This window comes from Brassica napus, chromosome C1 (assembly GCF_020379485.1).
Source record: "Brassica napus cultivar Da-Ae chromosome C1, Da-Ae, whole genome shotgun sequence".
NCBI lineage: Eukaryota > Viridiplantae > Streptophyta > Magnoliopsida > Brassicales > Brassicaceae > Brassica > Brassica napus.
In genome coordinates, this window is record NC_063444.1 from 5,329,849 (window position 1) to 5,344,011 (window position 14,163).

A 14,163-nucleotide genomic window follows, 5' to 3' on the forward strand; every position below is an offset into this window, starting at 1 on the left:
TATTGACTTACCGGAGATCATCAACGTCAACTGTCACGAGCATCGTCTTTCTAGACGTCTTCATCTAAGTCCTGGGAGTTGGGTATGCGGATTTTGTCGCAAAAACGTTGACTGGTCTTATGGGGCGTATTCTTGCTCGACTTGTCCTAATTATGTCATTCATTCTAAATGTGCAATACGAGATGATGTATGGGACAAGTTAGAACTGAAAGGGATACCAGAAGAACCTCAAGATATCGAACCATTTAAGGTAATAGATGAAAACTTGATATGTCATTTTAGTCACAAGGAACATTATTTACAACTCAACGAGGAAGGTATCATATCCGGTGGAAGCATTCGTTGTGAAGCATGTGTCTTACCTATATATTCTCAAGCATTCTATAGCTGCGTGCAATGCAATTTCATTCTCCATAAAACATGCGCTAATCTTTCTAGAAAGAAACGACATTTTTATCACGACAAACCATTAACTTTAATATGTTGTGACAAGATAAAGCGTTATTGTAAATTGTGTGAAAAATATTCTGAAGGTTTCAAGTATACTGACTTTCAATACTTCAGTATTGATGTTAAGTGTGCCATGCTTTCTGAATCTATCATCCATGAAAGTCATCCATGCACCTTGTACTACAATAACAACACGTATATGGAATGCGCTTCTTGCAATAAACGGGACTGTCAATTGTTTAGTTGCGATGACTGCAGCTTTGGAATAGATAAAAGATGTGCTACTTTGCCAAAAACAACACAACACTGGTACGATGAACATCTTATATTTTTATGTTACAACAAAAACAAGAGAGGAGGAGAATATTGGTGTGATATATGCGAGGAACAAATAGATACCATGATCTGGTTCTACACATGTGATAGTTGCTGTGTCACGTTCCATACTGAATGTGTTCTCGGCGACTTTTCACGTTTTATGCCGGGACGGATAGTCACAAATAGAAATTGGGGGATCAAAGCGATGCAAACCAGTCCGGATTTCTTACCACGTTGTTACATTTGTCATACTCGACGCGCAGTTCCCTTTGTTTTAAACTTATGTATTCCCCAAAATAATGTTTTCATCTGTTCTTTAGAATGTTTAATCAGTACCTCATTTCCTGAAAATTTGTATTTCTATTTTTTTCTAGATATGTAATAAATCCATATCTACGAAACAATGAATAAATACTGTGTGTGTGTGTGTTTTTTTGATAGATTTTTTTTTCGTGAAGCCATTTCTTACCCAACGGCCTTTCAAAGTAATCTTGGGCTTACTGAACTGAATCGACTCGTGTGTGTGTAAAAGAATCATTCAGTCAAAGAAACACTGCTTCAAAATCGGTTCCTCAGATCGAAGCGAAGCATAACGGAGATATATCTCTAGCTCCCAAAAAAAAGTGGTAACTCTAGATCCGTCCAAATGTTCTCCATACTGAATTGATCTCTTCTTCACTTAGGATCTCCGTTTTTGTTGTTCCGGCGAGAAGGCGGCGAAACCGATTGCGGTGGCGACTTTATCGGTGTTCACACTGACGATTGGCCTCGTCATTACCGCTTTCTTCTTCATGTAAGCTAAACTCGATCCGATCGGAACCCCAACTGATGTTATATTTGCTTGATTGGTATCAGCTTGTGGCGTTCTCAGTCCTGGATCTCTCTCCTCTTGTAACGTGTTCATTGTATTTAAAGCTTGATCAGCATTGCTATTTGCTTATATATATATAGTGTTTGGTAACAATGCATTCTCATGGAGTTGATGAATTATGTTGTGACTTATTTATTTAACTTTTGAACATGTGTGAGTTCTATATCCTGTCATGATGTATCGAAGTAAAGACTCTGGCATGTCAGTTACTGAATCAGTACTTTGTAGGTTCACAGAATGTAAAATGATCGGTTTACTACTAGACAGTTGGATTGTGTAATTCTCGTTTTTAAGCAATGAGTTTCAACCTCTAAGATGGACACGTGCCCTTTATATTAATTTTTTCCTTGGAGTCCGGTGGTCATATTGGACTCTTATTCACAGTTCTGGTATAGATTGAAGAAGTTATCAAAGTGTTGTATTTGTTATTTCTTTCTTTCTAACTTGCATGTTACACAACATTATTGATGCAGCTATGAAGCTACATCATCTAGGAAAAACTGTAGCCTCAAGGTTTGAGCTCGCGACTGCGGCAGTAGCATCTGTTTTCTTGGTATGGTTTCTTTCTTCGTCCTCTGAACTTTGTAATAGTTGTCTTAAACGCAATTTCGTGTGGTGAAATCAGTTTCTCTGGGTTAAATTGCAGGGATTTGGATCGCTGTTTTTGCTACTTGCTAGTGGTGTTTATGTCTGATCCTTCGTCCTCAATACTATTCCCAACTAGACAGAACTAGTTTCAATGAACAAAGATAGAACGCGATGAGACGATGACGATGGTAGGGCACTGTCAGGGAGATGGATTCACGGACCAACACGTGCTCTCTTCAGCTGCGTTATACAAAAAAAAAACTATTAGTTCGAGAAAAAACGGAAGAAATAAAAAGGGAGAGTTATTTGCAAATATACTCTCTTGTTTCACGAAAAGAATATTGATGCCAAGTTAATCGGAAAATAAAAGAAGAAAGAATCGTTTAGGTTTGAGTCGTTTGAATCTATTTTCTTAAAACAAACTACTAAATTACATGTTTGGATCTATTTTCTTATTAATTTGGTATGCTGACAATGTTTAAGAATTATATATACTAGAGTCATTCGCCGACGTGTATGATGATCAACAATTGCATAAAGTTGTATAAAGTACAGGAGATAAGTTGTAAAGTAAAAGAGTTTGGTGTAAATCAAGAGCAGATATTAAGGTCTTAAAATAGAAAAGTGAAACTCATAGATAAATTGGTGGACTTTTTGACGAAGAGGACATGTAGATGTGATAGATTTTTTTGAGTTGGAGTGCCTGAAATTGTTTTAGAAAAATCAGTGAACATAACTTAGTAATATAAATAAATTTATTTAATTCATAGTATAGGTAGACGTACTTGAAAGTGGTGAGATATCCATCATCAGGGAATGATTTTTAGATTTGATTTGTTTCTGTTGATAGCGAAAACACTGAATAGCAAATAAATGTGAATTATTAGTTAAATAACAACTTAAAACATCTTGAATGAGATGTTGAATTTAAAATTTTACTTACTCTCATGGGAACGAAGACGGTTGAAGATTTCTTTGTAGACTATGTTTTTCACTTTTTGTATCGGGTTTTATGAAATATATAATTTTGTGTAAATTTTCTTCTATGTTCAAGTTGTAAGTGTGATTATGTTAAGAGAATAGATTGAGTTTTCAAATACCAAAATTCTTTTTTTTTTATGTTAGGGTATTTAATAAAGTGGAGAATAAGATCTTAATTTTGAAGAAATCTTAGTCGAATATATTTTGTAGTTGTTTAGAACAATGTCAGTAATTGTTATTACTAACACTTGTTGTTGTTTTTTTTATATATTTATGTTATATTTGAGGTTGTTATAAAAAAAGTGTTATATCTGATGATTTATTTTTGCTTTACGTCTGGGCCTCCAGTCATTCTTTCGCATCCACAATAGCTTTTGTTACTGTCTCTTGTTCAGAGAATGATTTTTTTTGAAAAAGTTTTTGGTTTCGTGCTGACCAGAGTGACAAGAGGATCCAAGGTGGTAGAGGACATTTACCCAGGCCCACGGGAGGAAGTGTTACTGCTTGTAGCAGTTTTTTCCATTCAACATCGAAGCTATTCTGAGGCAATGGTGTGAATTCAACAGAGAAAGGTATTAATTCCCAAACTTTTTTCTGCATAGGGGCAGTGGAAGAACATATGATTTATAGTTTCCTCTCCATCACAATGAACGCATTTAGCCTCTGTGATGATCTGTCTTGCCTCCAGTTGTCCCCTACTGGTAGTGCTCTGTGTTTGATTTTCCAAATGAATAGCTTGAGTTTTGGAGCAGTCTGAATTTTCCACACTTCTTTCATCCATTCTTGTTTGAGATGTGTTGTCATGGTTTCTGTTTCAGCTCGTTTTTCCATTGCTGAGTGATAGCCTGTCTTCGTAGAGTAGGTTCCGGAGTTGTGTCGTAGCCAGACTTGCTTGTCTTCTACCCCCCCCCCCCCCCCCCCCCCCCCCCCACCATTTGCTTGGTTTGATGCTTAGGATGTTGCCAAGGAGAAGTGGGAATGATCTTTCAATCTTTTGTTTATCCCATTCCTTAGACTCCATAGAGATCAAATCCGAGACTTTAAGATTGCACTCGTCCTCTGGTATAGGTCCCATGGGACGTTCTAACTCTGATAGAGATAGCCAATTGTCCTGCCAAGCTAGTACCTTATCTCTGTTTCCAATGGCCCATCCTAGGTGTTGTTTTAGGAGATCTCTTCCTATAAGGATCCACGCCAGCCATGTGAACAGCTTGCAGGAGGTGTAACTTGGAGAAACTCTTGATCATGGAAAGATTTTCCTTTGAGAACCCGAGCTAGTAAGCAGGAGGGTGATTCCAGTATGCGCCAGCTGAGTTTGGCTAAGAGGGCATCATTGAAGCATTGTATATCTCTAAAACCTAAGCATCCATCTTTCTTAGCTCTTGTCATAGTGTCCCAAGCTACCCATGACATTTTCCGGGTTCCGGTACTTGAATCCCACCAAAACCTAGTCAACGCTAACTGTATTCTCTTACACAGCGAGAGTGGGAGTTTAAAAAAAAAAATGGTAACTCTAGATCCGTCCAAATGTTCTCCATACTGAATTGATCTCTTCTTCACTTAGGATCTCCATTTTTGTTGTTCCGGCGAGAAGGCGGCGAAACCGATTGCGAGTCCGATTGCGGTGGCGATGTACCCGACTTTATCGGTGTTCAAACTGACCATTGGCCCCGTCATTACCGCTTTCTTCTTCATGTAAGCTAAACTCGATCCGATCTGAACCCCAATTGATGTTATATTTGCTTGATTGGTATCAGCGTGTGGCGTTCATGATCACACGTAGAGTTGCAGACAAGTTAATAGCTACAGCGAATCAAAATATATTTTTGATGGTTTTTATTTAATTTTCTTAGGTGTCACAAAACATAAACAAGCTGTAAAAAGATGATTTAAACGGTTTGAAAACTATTTTAAAACAAACGTTGGGCATTGGGAATTCTCAGGGATTTCTTTTTAATCAAGATACAATTAATGGCAGACACAGGGATATATTAAGAACCGTCTAGAACTCAAACACGATATCAGAATTAACCTACTTCCGTAGCGCTAATTCTCTATGTTATAGAAAATTCCACACTAACTTCCGCTGAGTTTCAATTTCTAAACAAGTATTAAGAACAGGTTCAATATGTTCACAAAGCGCAATAACATCAACTTCCGAGGGTTAAGGACACTTTGCTCATCTAAAGTATTTTCGGAAGTTCAAACAATCACTTTCGGTGCATCAAACAATCTGAAATCATGAACTAAGTGATCAATTCAGTTCAAGCAGTAAGAAATCCATTAGATGAAGAACCAAAACGTAATCCCTTAGTCTACACACGTTTTATGGATCAAAACATCAAGAAATCCCCTATGAGAACCCCTAAACCCAACTAGATGACTACTCACACATAACTAAGCAAGAACAAAACGATTTTGATGAAGAAAACATGATAAGATTGTATTAAAACAGAGTAAAGGTTCAGAAGATCTTCTCCAAATGGTTTTGAGATGAACTCCTTCACAAATCTTCACAAATCACACAAAATAAGTACAAAACTCTCAAATCTCTCTCTAGAACTTGTAAATCTCCTCCTTGGTCGCCCCTGGTCTTTTCTGAGTCTCAAAGGTCGAGTTCTTCTCTGAATTATTGAGGGGAGTGGGTAAAAAGGAGTGAAAAGCTCGTTTGTGCGTGTGGAGCCCGCAGCGCCTGAGATCGGTCGATCCACATGGCCCGGATCGGTCGATCTCGTGTATGAAAGCCTGGGATCGGTCGATCCAGGTGGCCCGGATAGGTCGATCTCGTGCTCTGTGCGATCAATACTTCATTCGGTCCATTGTTCGGTCCATCTTGCTTCTGAATAAATCTCGAATGCGTTCTTTTCTTTCAAGCTATCTAGTAACCTGCATATTACACTTAAGAACACCAAAACGCATCAAATAGACCAAAACATTAATTAAAACCGACCATTTAATTGCTCCAAAACGAGTTTAAAACCGTTAAAACACGGAATATCAACTCCCCCAGACTTGAATCTTTGCTTGTCCTCAAGTAAAGAGGATTAAAATTTGGGAGCTCACTAACCCTCAGTAGACCTTACCTTGTGATTTCGCTAACCACTTGAATCAGAGACTGTCAAGGCTTTGATATTCCGTGTTTTTAACGGTTTTAAACTCGTTTTGGAGCAATTAAATGGTCGGTTTTAATTAATGTTTTGGTCTATTTGATGCGTTTTGGTGTTCTTAAGTGTAATATGCAGGTTACTAGATAGCTTGAAAGAAAAGAACGCATTCGGGATTTATTCAGAAGCAAGATGGACCGAACAATGGACCGAATGAAGTATTGATCGCACAGAGCCACAGATCGACCGATCCGGTCCATGTGGATCGACCGATCCACGGTTTCAGCCACAGATCGACCGATCCGGTCCATGTGGATCGACCGATCTCAGGCGCTACGGGCTCCACACGCACAAACGAGCTTTTCACTCCTTTTTACCCACTCCCCTCAATAATTCACAGAGGAACTCGACTTTGGAGACTCAGAAAAGACCAGGGGCGACCAAGGAGGAGATTTACAAGTTCTAGAGAGAAGATTTGAGTGTTTTGTACTTGTTTTGGTGTGATTTGTGAAGATTTGTAAAGGAGTTCATCTCAAAACCATTTGGAGAAGATCTTCTGAACCTTTACTCTGTTTTAATACAATCTTATCATGTTTTCTTCATCAAAATCGTTTTGTTCTTGCTTAGTTATGTGTGAGTAGTCATCTAGTTGGGTTTAGGGGTTCTCATAGGGGATTTCTTGATGTTTTGATCCATAAAACGTGTGTAGACTAAGGGATTACGTTTTGGTTCTTCATCTAATGGATTTCTTACTGCTTGAACTGAATTGATCACTTAGTTCATGATTTCAGATTGTTTGATGCACCGAAAGTGATTGTTTGAACTTCCGAAAATACTTTAGATGAGCAAAGTGTCCTTAACCCTCGGAAGTTGATGTTATTGCGCTTTGTGAACATATTGAACCTGTTCTTAATGCTTGTTTAGAAATTGAAACTCAGCGGAAGTTAGTGTGGAGATTTCTATAACATAGAGAATTAGCGCTACGGAAGTAGGTTAATTCTAATATCGTGTTTGAGTTCTAGACGGTTCTTAATATATCCCTGTGTCTTCCATTAATTGTATCTTGATTAAAAAGAAATCCCTGAGAATTCCCAATGCCCAACGTTTGTTTTAAAATAGTTTTCAAATCGTTTAAATCATCTTTTTACAGCTTGTTTATGTTTTGTGACACTAAGAAAATTAAATAAAAACCATCAAAAATATATCTTGATTCGCTGTAGCTATTAACTTGTCTGCAACTCTACGTGTGATCATCGGTCCCTGTGGATTCGATCCCGCATTACTACTGCGTACTTTACTGTGCACTTGCAGTTAGATAATCGGGTTAAAACTCGAGACATCAAGTTTTTGGCGCCGTTGCCGGGGACCATTTGGTCACCCTAGAGTTAATGATCAGTTTAAGACTATAGCATTTTCTTTATTTTGTCTAATGTTTCTGTCTTTCTCTTTCTGTTTGTGTTTTCAGGTGAATGAGCGGATTTCATACTAGAAGCAAAGGATCATCGAATTTAATACCTTTGGAGTTAGAGCTCGGCCGCCTAGAGAGACAAGTGAAAAAGAAAAGACTTGAGTCCGCTGAAGAGGTTGAAATGGCTGAACACCAAGAAGACCAATTTCAGGACAACCCGCAAAATCCAATTCCTGTAAATGAACGAGAAGGCAACAATGCTGGTGATAATCAGCAGGCTGGTGTAGCTGCAAGACAACAGGCTGGAGACTATGGCATGCCTAGGATGACGCTTGCACATTATGATACACCAGATGCATTCTATGCCGATCGTTCTGGGATTCGCCCACCTCCCATTGAGAGAAGAGACTTTGAGATCAAGACTGGTCTCATTAATTTGGTGGAGAAAAATCCGTTTCATGGAAACCCGTCTGAGGACCCGATGTATCACTTGGAGCATTTTGAGCGAGTCTGTGACACCAGCAGACATAATGGAGTTCCTCAAGGCGCTTTGAAATGCAGGTTGTTCCCGTTTTCCTTAGCTGATAAAGCTATCAGATGGTTAAAGTCCATCCCTCCAGGATCTCTTACTACATGGGAAGAGACAAGAGCTGCTTTTCTACAGCATTTCTTCACCAAGTCAAGGTCCACATATCTGAGAAGCAGAATTGGAAGCTTTCAGCAACTTGATTCAGAAAGCTTTCATGAGGCTTGGGAGCGTTTCAAGGAGTACACACAGGACTGCCCTCACCATGGCTACACTGATGTGAGTTTGCTGAACATTTTCTATAATGGAGTTCATGAAGAGAGTCAAGATGCCATGGACACAGCAAGTAATGGTGATTTCATGACCAAGACTGTTGAAGAAGCTTACACCTTGTTGAACAACCTGTCATCCAGCAAAGCAAACCGCAAGTCAAGGTTTGATACCAGCCAGAAGGGTGTTGGTTATGAATCCAAGAAGATAGATGAGTTGAATGCCAAGATTGAGATGCTTCTCAAGAGAGATCAGAAATCTGTGAAATTTGTGGAGGAGCAAGGCTATCGTTCCTCACAAGAAGCTGTTGGTGATGATTCAAGTGATATGCAGGCTGATGTGAACTACATTGGTGGTCAAGGAAACTACAACAGAGGCTACAATCAGAACCTTGGGTGGAATCAAAATCAGCAAAATAATCTGTCTTACCGGAGCAACAATGTGGAGAATCCACAACATCAGTCCTACCCTCAGGCAGGAAACAGGCAGAACCAGAATCAGAACCAGAGTGTGTTCAACCAAGGATTTCAGAACAGAAATCAATATCAGGGGAACAACTCGGGCAACTCAGGATTTCAGCAAAGGCAGCAGTACAACAACTATCAGAATCAAGGAAATGCCTCTTCGTCACAGCCTTCTCAGGATAACGAAATTAAGAAGATGCTGCAAATGGTGCTAGAAGGTCAGAAGAATAGCACTGCAGAGATAAACACCAAGGTGGATAACATGTATGGAGAGCTTAATGGGAAGTTCGAAGCTTTGAACACCCATTTGAAAGTTTTGGAAAAGCAAGTTGCTCAAACCGCCTCCAGCAGCAGAACAGCACCTGGATTTCTACCAGGGAAGTCAGAGACGAATCCAAGGAGTTTGTGAATGCTATAACACTTAGGAGTGGAAAAACGATTGAGGAATCGAAAGAGAAAGAGATCGACCGATCTCAAGAACAGATCGACCGATCCAAGGGGAAGGAGATCGACCGATCCGGTCCATCTGGATCGACCGATCCCGTGTCGACGAAGCCAAATTCCTCTGAACCTGAAGAGGTGTATGTGGCGCCTCCTGCTTATGTTCCTAAGGCTCCATACCCATCCAGACCAAGGCAGAAGATCAAAGAACGTGAGTACGAGAAGCTAAAGAACCTTGTTGGGGAGTTACATGTGAGATTGCCATTTGTTGAAGCGGTGAAGATGGTACCTTCTCTTAAAAGGTACATGAAGGAGATTCTTACCGATAAGATGAGCCTAGAGCGGGGTGTGTTGATGCTCAATGAGGAGTGTAGCGCAGTTCTACAAAATGTCATGCCTAAAAAGCGTGAAGATCCCGGAGCATTTGTTCTACCATGCCGCATTGGATCACTTACTTTTGAGAAGAGTCTCTGCGATCTGGGTTCAGGAGTGAGCCTAATGCCTTTCTCTGTCTCTGAGAGGCTAGGCATGACGAACTACAAACCTACAAGGATCTCCTTGGTCCTTGCTGACCGATCAGTGCGAAGACCAGTCGGTGTACTAGAAAACATCCCTGTTGGTGTTGGAAAGGGATATGTGCTTACCGATTTTGTAGTTCTGGAGCTGGAAGAGGAACCTAAAGATCCTCTCATTTTGGGCAGACCGTTTTTAGCTACTGCTGGAGCCATGATTGATGTACAGAATGGGCATATAGACTTACGTCTAGGAGACATGGCGATGAGATACAATGTGGAGAAGGTGCTGAAAAATCCGACTATTGATGGACAGACTTTCTGGGTTGATACATTGACTGAACTGGTGGAGGAAATGGATGAAGAGTTGCACACTGATGATCCTCTACAAGTCGCATTGACCCAAAGGGAGAGTGAGTTCGGGTTCATGAACCAAGAAGTGGTTGGATTTTCTGAGATTTTGGATTCAGCCTCACCGATTGAGAAGCATGTCGCCTATGTCAGCCTTGAAGACTCAGGCACCGATAAAACCGTCAAACCGTCATCCTCCCAACCAGATTGGAGTGAGGAGAATGCTCCAAAGGTGGAACTTAAAGCCCTCCCAGCTGGGCTGAGGTATGCATTCTTGGGACCGAATTCCACATATCCTGTTATTATTTGTGCTAACCTGAATAATGTGGAGACCGCTTTGCTTCTTTCAAAATTGCGAAAGTATAGAAAAGCATTGGGGTACTCTTTGGATGATATTACAGGTATTTCTCCAGATCTTTGCATGCACAAGATTCACTTGGAGGATGAGTCAAAGACGTCCATAGAGCACCAGCGAAGACTGAATCCCAAACTGATGGAAGTTGTGAAAAAGGAGATTCTAAAGCTGTTGAGTGCAGGGGTGATCTACCCAATTTCAGACAGCACTTGGGTGAGCCCGGTTCATGTGGTTCCTAAGAAGGGTGGCATCACTGTCATCACAAATGAGAAGGATGAGCTGATTCCTACCAGAACAGTCACAGGGCATAGGATGTGCATTGACTACAGGAAGCTAAACTCAGCCACAAGGAAGGACCACTTCCCACTTCCTTTCATTGACCAGATGCTGGAAAGACTAGCCAACCACCCCTACTACTGTTTTCTCGATGGCTACTCCGGGTTCTTTCAGATACCCATTCATCCAGACGACCAAGAGAAGACAACATTCACCTGCCCATACGGTACTTTTGCCTACAGGAGAATGCCCTTCGGATTGTGCAATGCTCCTGCCACTTTCCAGAGATGCATGATGTCGATCTTTACTGATCTTATTGAGGACATTATGGAGGTTTTTATGGACGATTTCTCAGTCTACGGTTCTTCATTTAGCGACTGCCTTGCTAATCTGTGCAAGGTGCTGGAAAGATGTGAGGAGAAGAACTTGGTGTTAAATTGGGAGAAGTGTCATTTCATGGTGAAAGATGGCATTGTTTTGGGTCACAGGATATCAGAGCAGGGTATCGAGGTTGACAAAGCAAAGATTGAAGTTATGACCAGCCTACAGCCTCCCAGGACAGTGAGGGATATTCGGAGTTTTCTGGGACATGCCGGTTTCTACAGGAGGTTTATCAAAGACTTCTCTATGATAGCGAGGCCACTCACCCGTCTGCTGTGCAAAGAAGCGAAGTTTGTTTTTGATGCTGACTGCCTCGCTGCGTTTCAGATTCTCAAGAAGTCTCTAGTCAGTGCTCCCATTGTGCAGCCACCAGATTGGGACTTGCCATTTGAAATAATGTGTGACGCAAGTGATTACGCGATTGGAGCTGTTTTGGGGCAGAGAAAAGACAAGAAACTCCATGTGATCTATTATGCCAGCCGAACGCTTGATGATGCTCAAATCAAGTATGCTACCACTGAGAAGGAGTTGCTGGCAGTAGTTTATGCTTTCGAGAAGTTCAGGTCCTATTTGGTGGGCTCGAAAGTAATTGTGCACACAGATCATGCAGCCTTGAAGTACCTGATGACGAAAAAAGATGCTAAACCGAGACTCTTAAGGTGGATCTTACTCCTACAGGAGTTTGATATTGAGATCAGAGACAAGAGAGGAGCAGAAAATGGAGTGGCAGATCATCTTTCCCGAATGAGAGTGGAAGCTGAAACACCACTGGATGATACATTACCCGAGGAGAATGTCTATGTGATCACCTTGCTGGAGGATGAGTATTTGGATCAGGCTGATTGCTGTGCCATGAGACAAATTCAGGATGATCTCCCATGGTTTGCAGACTTTGCAAACTACCTATGTGCTGGAATTGAACCACCGAACCTGAAGGGATATGAGAGGAAGAAGTTCATGAGAGATGTGAACCACTATTACTGGGATGATCCCTTCCTCTACAAGAGATGCTCAGATGGTTTATTCAGGAGATGCGTTCTGGAGAATGAGATGCAAGGGATTCTTTTCCACTGCCACAGCTCAGAATACGCAGGCCATTTTGCAACATTCAAGACGGTTTCTAAGGTCCTGCAGGCTGGTTACTGGTGGCCTACACTTTTCAGAGACGCCCATGAGTTTGTCTCAAAGTGTGATGCATGTCAGCGGAAGGGTAACATCAGTAAGAGAAATGAGATGCCCCAAAATTTCATCCTTGAAGTTGAAGTTTTTGATGTATGGGGAATTGATTTTATGGGCCCTTTCCCATCTTCTTATGGAAATGAGTACATCTTGGTTGCGGTTGATTATGTCTCCAAGTGGGTGGAAGCAGTAGCCAGCAAGACAAATGACTCTAGTGTTGTCAAGAAAATGTTCAAGACAGTCATTTTTCCAAGATTCGGGATCCCGAGAGTGGTTATTAGTGATGGAGGCTCTCACTTCATCAACAAGACGTTCGATAAACTGCTGAAGAAACATGGAGTAAAGCATAAGGTAGCTACACCTTATCATCCTCAGACAAGTGGGCAGGTTGAAATATCGAACCGAGAAATCAAGGGATTTTGGAGAAGGCTGTAGGCAAAACAAGGAAAGACTGGGCTGTGAAGCTTGATGACGCCTTATGGGCGTATAGAACCGCCTACAAGACTCCCTTGGGCACCACTCCTTTTAATCTGGTCTATGGAAAGTCTTGTCACCTACCTGTGGAATTGGAGTACAGTGGTTTTTGGGCAACGAAGTTGATGAACTTCGACATTAAAACCGCTGCAGAAAGGAGGATGGTTCAGTTGAACGAGCTGGACGAGATTCGGTTGAACGCCTATGAGAACACCAAAATCTACAAGGAAAGAACTAAGGCATGGCATGACAGAAAGATAATCCCGAGAGACTTCGCTGCTGGAGACAAAGTCCTTCTGTTCAACTCTAGACTCAAGCTATTTCCTGGAAAGCTTAAGTCTCGTTGGTCCGGACCTTTCACCATCACAGAGGTTAGACCTTATGGAGCTGTTGTCTTGGAAGACAATGGGAGGAAATTCACCGTCAATGGGCAGAGGCTAAAACCTTACTTCACAGATGCAAAACCCGAAGAAGGAACCAACATTCCTTTATCGGAACCCGATCTCGCCTAAGGACAACAAAATAGTCAGGCTCGCGACTTTAAACAAGCGCTGAGTGGGAGGCAACCCACATGGTTTGATTTTCTTTCTCTTTTGTGATTATGTTTTCTTGTGTGAATTGATTTTTGGTTGTGTTTTTAGATGATTTTCAGGCATGTATCACGATCAGGCAGAGATCGATCGATCCTAAAGAAACAGAACGGGCGATCCATGTAAGAGATCGGTCGATCCGACACGTATGGATCGGTCGATCTAAGGCGCTCACGACACCGCTGCTGGACCTGAGGCAGCGGAGGACTCTGACGATGATGGAGCCTTGGAGAGGCGCTCCAAGAGGCGCACTGACCGCAACGCCTGATCGGTAATCTCTCTTGGAATTATTTTCACACCGAGACGGTGTGAAGTAAGTCTGGGGGAGGATGCTACTTATGTACCATATTGCTTTTATCTCTTTTATTTTCTTAGTTTATCGGATTTGATTGTGTTTTAAAAAAAAAAAAAAAAAAAAAAAAACTCTCTACGTATTTTTCTCAGACCCTGTGATGATTATTAGACTATTTCCTTGTGTGTTGTGCATTACATTTCATATTGACCATTTTTCAGGACTGTTAGCGCAGACAAACCGAGGAACCACTTGACCAAGCAACCTCTCCTTAAATCTTTTATCAAGTCTCGGTGAATTGTAATCGACTCAACTATTTTTGACCATTAATG

At 41.2% G+C, this 14,163-nt stretch overlaps 1 non-coding gene across 1 annotated transcript; it reads right to left on the reverse strand.

Annotated features, from left to right (window-relative positions):
* Window positions 1-8,411: 8,411 nt before the first annotated feature.
* LOC125581105 lies at window positions 8,412-8,518 on the reverse strand. Its single transcript, XR_007318816.1, has one exon. It is a non-coding gene; the product is annotated as a small nucleolar RNA R71 (small nucleolar RNA).
* Window positions 8,519-14,163: the final 5,645 nt, after the last annotated feature.